Consider the following 7518-nt stretch of genomic DNA (forward strand, 5'->3'; position numbering starts at 1 on the left):
CTGTATTTTAATGTTGTCATCATGGTGGTACTTGATGAATACTTAGGTCTACTACACTACTGTATTTAATGTTGTCATTAAGGTGGTACTTGATGAATACTTAGGTCTACTACACTACTGTGTTTTAATGTTGTCATTATGGTGGTACTTGATGAATACTTAGGTCTACTACACTACTGTATTCAATGTTGTCATTATGGTGGTACTTGATGAATACTTAGGTCTACTACACTACTGTATTTAATGTTGTCATTATGGTGGTACTTGATGAATACTTAGGTCTACTACACTACTGTATTTAATGTTGTCGTGGTGGTACTTGATGAATACTTAGGTCTACTACACTACTGTATTTAATGTTGTCATTATGGTGGTACTTGATGAATACTTAGGTCTACTACACTACTGTATTTAATGTTGTCATGGTGGTACTTGATGAATACTTAGGTCTACTACACTACTGTGTTTTAATGTTGTCATTATGGTGGTACTTGATGAATACTTAGGTCTACTACACTACTGTATTTTAATGTTGTCATTATGGTGGTACTTGATGAATACTTAGGTCCACTACACTACTGTATTTTAATGTTGTCATCATGGTGGTACTTGATGAATACTTAGGTCTACTACACTACTGTATTTAATGTTGTCATTAAGGTGGTACTTGATGAATACTTAGGTTTACTACACTACTGTATTTAATGTTGTCATTATGGTGGTACTTGATGAATACTTAGGTCTACTACACTACTGTATTTTAATGTTGTCATTATGGTGGTACTTGATGAATACTTAGGTCTACTACACTACTGTATTTAATGTTGTCATTATGGTGGTACTTGATGAATACTTAGGTCTACTACTTAGACAGCATTGACAGGTGAAGGTGTGTGCAGGTGACAGGTGAAGGTGTGTGCAGGTGACAGGTGAAGGTGTGAGCAGGTGTCATGGTGGACACAGAGGTTGTAGACTGAAAGAGCAGAGAAGACCAATGAGGTCATGTGACCAGCAGCCATTGCTAGCATGGATGATGACTGTGCAGAGGGCGACATGTGATGCTAAGCTAACAGCGTACCTGGCGTAATGTCGAACGTTTCTTGGGCAGGATGTGGTCAGTCTCTCTTCCTGAGTCCAGGTCGACGGCGACCACGGCCTCCCTGATGAAAGGCAAAGAAGAAACATGTCCGCTGGCGAGGAGTGAGGGGGCGGGTCTTACCTCCTCCAGTCGGTGTCGTACGGCCACCAGCTCCAAGCACTGCACTCTGCCACTTCCTGTCACCTGTCACTCACCAAACACAGCTGCTGGCGCTCCAGGTCAAAGGTCAGCCCGTTGGGAAGACCCAGGTGGTCTCGGACCAGCACCGTCCTATGCGGTACTGGTCCCAGTCTGTCCTCAACAGCTGCCTGCACGCACGCACTTCACTTTACTTCACTCAGGATTACTGTACTTGACTCACACAAAGTCTAAGACACACAAACGTGTACATATGTGTATACACATACATATATACACATATACCATATGTGTATATATGTATACACATATGTACACTTTACCTATATTATTATTATTATAGATGTTTATTTGAAATAGGGACAGATACAAAAACATAGACATCTGAAACAGTTATCCAATGTATGCATCACAGTGTTTGTAGCCAAAGCTCATTTACAACACTTGTTCCCAACAACAACACAGATCTAACATCATTAAAATAGGAAAAAAAAAATGGAATGAGTCGATAATAATGATAGTAGTAATAATACAGACAAAGTGCAGACTAGATAAAAAACCAATTAGTCAAAATGAGTAGAAACTAACCATGGGAACACGATTGTTGCTCAACTAGCCATCATTTTGTTTGTTTTTTGAAAGTGACAAGTGCAGGTATACTTTTCAAAGTGTCCGGTAGAGAGTTCCATAGTTGTGCTCCTTTTATTGAAAAGGCAGTCTGGGCAAAAGATGTTCAACGGAATGGAACGCAACAGTTGCCTTTTGACGTTGCTCGGGTGGTAGATCTGCATGTACCACTTTGCAGTCTTGTAATTGCCTTGCAGGGCAATTGGGGAGCAGAGTTATCCAAGCATTTAAAAAAAACAGTTTGACTGTGTGTAACAAAAGGAAATTGGTAAAACTTAAAATATTGTATTTGGTTAAAATTTGGCAATGATGATATGGTATACTCTTCTTGTCTAGGACTTTCAAGGCGCGGTTATAAAGACACTCAATGGTCTTGATTGATGACTGGTGTGCCTGGGACCATGTGGTTAAGCCATAAGATATGTGTGAAAGAATCATTGCATTCATAAAAGTAAAAGCACAGCTAAGAGTTAAGCAGTGTCTTATCATCTTAAAACAGCCTAGGTTTGCCTTCAGGGTTTTACACAATATATTAATGGGACTTTTAAAATTCCGCTGATAGTCTATGATTATGCCCAAATATTTGACTTCAAGGCCTACTGAAAGCCACTACTACCGACCACGCAGTCTGATAGTTTATACATCAATGATGAAATCTTAACATTGCAACACATGCCAATACGGCCGGGTTAACTTTACAAAGTGCAATTTTAAATTTCCCGCTAAAGTTCCGGTTGAAAACGTCTATGTATGATGACGTATGCGCGTGACGTCAATGGTTGAAACGGAAGTATTGGTACACCATTACTAAAAGCTCTGTTTTCATCTCAAAATTCCACAGTATTCTGGACATCTGTGTTGGTGAATCTTTTGCAATTTGTTTCATGAACAATGAAGACTGCAAAGAATAAAGCTGTAGGTGAGATCGGTGTATTAGCGGCTGGCTGCAGCAACACAACCAGGAAGACTTTGACTTGGATAGCAGACGCGCTATCCGACGCTAGCCGCCGACCGCACGGATGATCGGGTGAAGTCCTTCGTCCTTCCGTCGATCGCTGGAACGCAGGTGAGCACGGGTGTTGAAGAACAGATGAGGGCTGGCTGGCGTAGGTGGAGCGCTAATGTTTTCATCATAGCTCAGTGAGGTCCCGTTGCTAAGTTAGCTTCAATGGCGTAGTTAGCAACAGCATTGTTAAGCTTCGACAGGCTGGAAAGCATTAACCGTGTATTTACATGTCCATGGTTTAATAGTATTGTTGATCTTCTGTCTATCCTTCCAGTCAGGGGTTTATTTATTTAGTTTCTATCTGCATTTGAGCCCGATGCTATCACGTTAGCTCCGTAGCTAAAGTGTTTCGCCGATGTACTGTCGTGGAGATAAAAGTCACTGTGAATGTCCATTTCGTGTTCTCGACTCTCATTTTCAAGAGGATATAGTATCCGAGGTGGTTTAAAATACAAATCCATGATCCACAATAGAAAAAGGAGAAAGTGTGGAATCCAATGAGCCAGCTTGTACCTAAGTTACGGTCAGAGCGAAAAAAGATACGTCCTGCACTGCACGCTAGTCCTTCACTCTCACGTTCCTCATCCACGAATCTTTCATCCTCGCTCAAATTAATGGGGTAATCGTCGCTTTCTCGGTCCGAATCTCTCTCGCTGCTGGTGTAAACAATGGGGAAATGTAGGCAGCTCTTCCTCCTGTGATGTCACGCTACTTCCGGTATAGGCAAGGCTTTTTTTAAAGTTGCGAACTTTATCGTCGTTGTTCTCTACTAAATCCTTTCAGCAAAAATATGGCAATATCGCGAAATGATCAAGTATGACACATAGAATGGATCTGCTATCCCCATTTGAATAAAAAAATGTCATTTCAGTAGGCCTTTCAGGTACTTGTTCAATATGTTGAATATTCAGGTTTGTTTGAGGTAGCTTTTTTATGGAGAAACAGACAGAGTTAGTCTTTTTAGTGTTCAGGGTTAAACAGGATGATGCCAGCCAAGATGCTATTTTGTCTAATTTAGCATTTAACTTCTCAGCAACTACAGTACAGGTCTTACCTGATGTATATACCACTGTGTCATCTGCATACATCTGTAAATCTATATCTGTGCATATATCTGGTAGGTCATTGATGTATAGACTGAATAGTATCGGTCCCAAGACACTACCCTGAGGTATCCCTGTTTCTATTTTGCGGAAGGAAGATCTCACATTATTAATGGTGACACATTGTTCACGGCCCTTTAGATATGACTCAAACCAGGGCAATGACTGTTTGGATAAGTTGAATTTAGTTAGTTTTGAAATTAAAATGTCATAATTGACTGTATCAAATGCTTTTTTTAAGTCTAGAAATACTGCACCGACCACCTGTCCTTTGTCAAGGGAATGTTTGATCTTTTCAGTTAAAAAACAAGTGGCAGATTCTGTAGAATGGTTACGTCTGAATCCCAATTGCAGGGGAGTCAAATAATGATTTGTCTCAAGGTGGTGCATTAGTTGTTCTGAAACAATCTTCTCCAGGACTTTAGATAAAACTGGAAGAAGGCTGATAGATCTATAGTTAAAAGTCATTCCAGCATCACCAAATTTTAAAAGTGGTATTACCTGTGCAGTTTTCCATCCATCTGGGAATTGCCCAGTTTTAATGGAAATATTAATAAGCTGGGTAAAAGGCTGTATAAGGATGCCGCTATATTTTTTAAGAAAAGCTGTGTCTAGGTTATAAATATCCTTTGAGTATGTGGTGTTTAGGTCATGTATGGCAGTGGTCCCCAGCCTTTTTGTACTTGCGGACCGGTCAACGCTTGAAAATTTGTCCCACGGACTGGGGCGGGGGGGTTGGTAGTAGAATTTTTTTTTTTTTTTTTTTTTTTGGTCATAAAGTAAATGGTAAATGGGTTGTACTTGTATAGTGCTTTTCTACCTTTTTTAAGGAACTCAAAGCGCTTTGACACTATTTCCACATTCACCCATTCACACACACACACACACATTCACACACTGATGATAAAGAAATACAATCATGTGTGCTTACGGACTGTATTGATTTATATTGATCTATAATGTATATATTGTGTTTTTTATGTTGATTTAATACATTTTTTTTATTTTTTATTTTTTATTTCTTGTGCCGCCGCGGCCCGGTACCGTTTAGGACAGTTGTCTGACTGACCTCCTTGAGCTGAAATGAGCTGTCTTGTTCATCAGGTGTGTCTGTTGCTTGGTCATCATTAGTCATACAAGAGAAACCCGAGGAAAGGTTTTTGACAGATTCTATCAAGAATTTATTGAACTCATTTGAGACTTGTGTGCAATCAGTAATGATTTTGTCTCCTACTTTAAGTTTATATTGGGTTTGGGTGGTGTTACCCTCTGGGTTTAATAGGCTGTGTAGTAGTTTCCAGATCATTTTGCCATTTCCTTTGGCCTCTAATAGCATGTGGATGTAATAGTTTGATTGGGACATTCTGAGCTGTTTAACTACTCGATTACGCAAGCCTTTAAATATTTTCAAATCGGTGTCACTACGAGTTTTGATAAAAGTTTTTAAGGCCTAATCTCTCTTTTTCATTAATTTCCGGGTATCATCATTAATCCATGGTAACTGAAATTTTGTGGGATTTTTTTTCGCTTTCTAATAAATGTATCAATAATGCGTCCGATAGTAGACATTAGCTGACTACAACAGGCGTGTACTTGGTCATGTTGTTGGAGCTCGTCCCAATTAATACCCTTGAATTCGTTTTCAAATGCAGTTGTTGATTGGCGAGGGATCTCAAGTTTAAAAGTTTTCTGATCTTGACTTTTAAACCTCGTCAGACGTTTCTTTGTGAGTTTTCTTGCAGCTAATGTCAGATTATGGTCTGACAAGCCGGTGACTAGATTGTACGTTTTTACGATTCTGTCAGGCTTGTTTGTGAAGATTAAATCAATTAGTGTCTGAGTGTTTTTAGTGATACGTGTGGGGGTTTCTATCTTCTGACTAAAGTCATGTTTAGATGTGAGGTCTTTTAGTTTTTTTCTGCAGTGTTTGTCCAGCCAGTTGAAGTTGAAATCTCCGAAGACAAGTACTTCAGTTATTCTTAAAATTCTTAAACAGTACATCTAAGTCTTTGCATAGCGTTCCGTCGCATGCAGATGGAGGAATGTATACCACCAATACATTGTTTTGTGATAGAGTGACATTAATACATAAACATTCAGTAGATATATCAGCAGTCAGGGGAATTTCCTTTGCATTAAGTGAGTCCTTGACACATATCAGTACGCCCCCTCCCCTCCCCTCAGTTTGGTCCCGTCTAAAACATTTATATCCCGGAACACTGATTATGCTGGTTAAAATGCAGCCACGTTTCACTAATGCAAGATTAGACTCGGACAGTAATAATCTGATTTCATCACACTTAGGAACTAGGCTTCGGATGTTTAAAGGCCTACTGAAATTAATTTTTTTTATTTAAACGGGGATAGCAGATCCATTCTATGTGTCATACTTGATCATTTTGCGATATTGCCATATTTTTGCTGAAAGGATTTAGTAGAGAACATCGGCGATAAAGTTCGCAACTTTTGGTCGCTGATAAAAAAAAAGCCTTGCCTGTACCGGAAGTAGCGTGACGTCACAGGTTGAAAGGCTCCTCACATTTCCCCGTTGTTTACACCAGCAGCGAGAGCGATTCGGACCGAGAAAGCGACGATTACCCCATTAATTTGAGCCAGGATGAAAGATTCGTGGATGAGGAACGTGAGAGTGAAGGACTAAAGTGCAGTGCAGGACGCATCTTTTTTCGCTCTGACTGTAACTTAGGTACAAGCTGGCTCATTGGATTCCACACTTTCTCCTTTTTCTATTGTGGATCACGGATTTGTATTTTAAACCACCTCGTATACTATATCCTCTTGAAAATGAGAGTCGAGGACGCGAAATGGACATTCACAGTGACTTTTATCTCCACGACAATACATCGGCAAAGCTCTTTAGCTACGGAGCTAACGTGATAGCATCGTGCTTAACTGCAGATAGAAACAGAAGAAATAAACCCCTGACTGGAAGGATAGACAGAAAATCAACAATACTATTAAACCATGGACATGTAACTACACGGTTAATGCTTTCCAGCCTGGCGAAGCTTAACAATGCTGTTGCTAACGACGCCATTGAAGCTAACTTAGCAACGGGACCTCATTGAGCTGTGATAAAAACATTAGCGCTTCACCTACGCCAGCCAGTCCTCATCTGCTCATCAACACCCGTGCTAACCTGCGTTCCAGCGATCGACGGAAGGACGAAGGACTTCACCCGATCATCCGTGCGGTCGGCGGCTAGCGTCGGCGGCTAGCGTCGGCGGCTAGCGTCGGCGGCTAGCGTCGGCGGCTAGCGTCGGATAGCGCGTCTGCTATCCAAGTCAAAGTCCTCCTGGTTGTGTTGCTGCAGCCAGCCGCTAATACACCGATCCCACCTACAGCTTTCTTCTTTGCAGTCTTCATTGTTCATTAAACAAATTGCAAAAGATTCATCTCAATTTTGAGATGAAAACAGAGCTTTTTTGTATTGGATTCAATGGTGTCCGAATACTTCCGTTTATCTATTGACATCACGCGCATACGCCATCATACATAGACGTTTTCAACCGGAAGTTTGGTGGGAA

At 40.5% G+C, this 7518-nt stretch overlaps 1 protein-coding gene across 3 annotated transcripts in view; it reads left to right on the forward strand.

The window, feature by feature from the left end:
- The first annotated feature begins 735 nt into the window (after nt 1-735).
- LOC133639614 (myelin and lymphocyte protein-like) overlaps nt 736-7518 on the forward strand; it is an 18748-nt gene continuing 11965 nt past the window's right edge. Inside the window, exon 1 of one of the 3 annotated variants that reach the window (XR_009823822.1) lies at nt 736-1324. The gene's annotated coding sequence lies outside the window, so the exon portion shown is untranslated. The remainder of the gene's footprint in view (nt 1325-7518) is intronic. The other 2 variants (XM_062033079.1, XM_062033078.1) reach the window with 2 other exon arrangements.

The sequence above is a fragment of the Entelurus aequoreus genome, linkage group LG22 (assembly GCF_033978785.1).
Source record: "Entelurus aequoreus isolate RoL-2023_Sb linkage group LG22, RoL_Eaeq_v1.1, whole genome shotgun sequence".
Lineage (NCBI taxonomy): Eukaryota > Metazoa > Chordata > Actinopteri > Syngnathiformes > Syngnathidae > Entelurus > Entelurus aequoreus.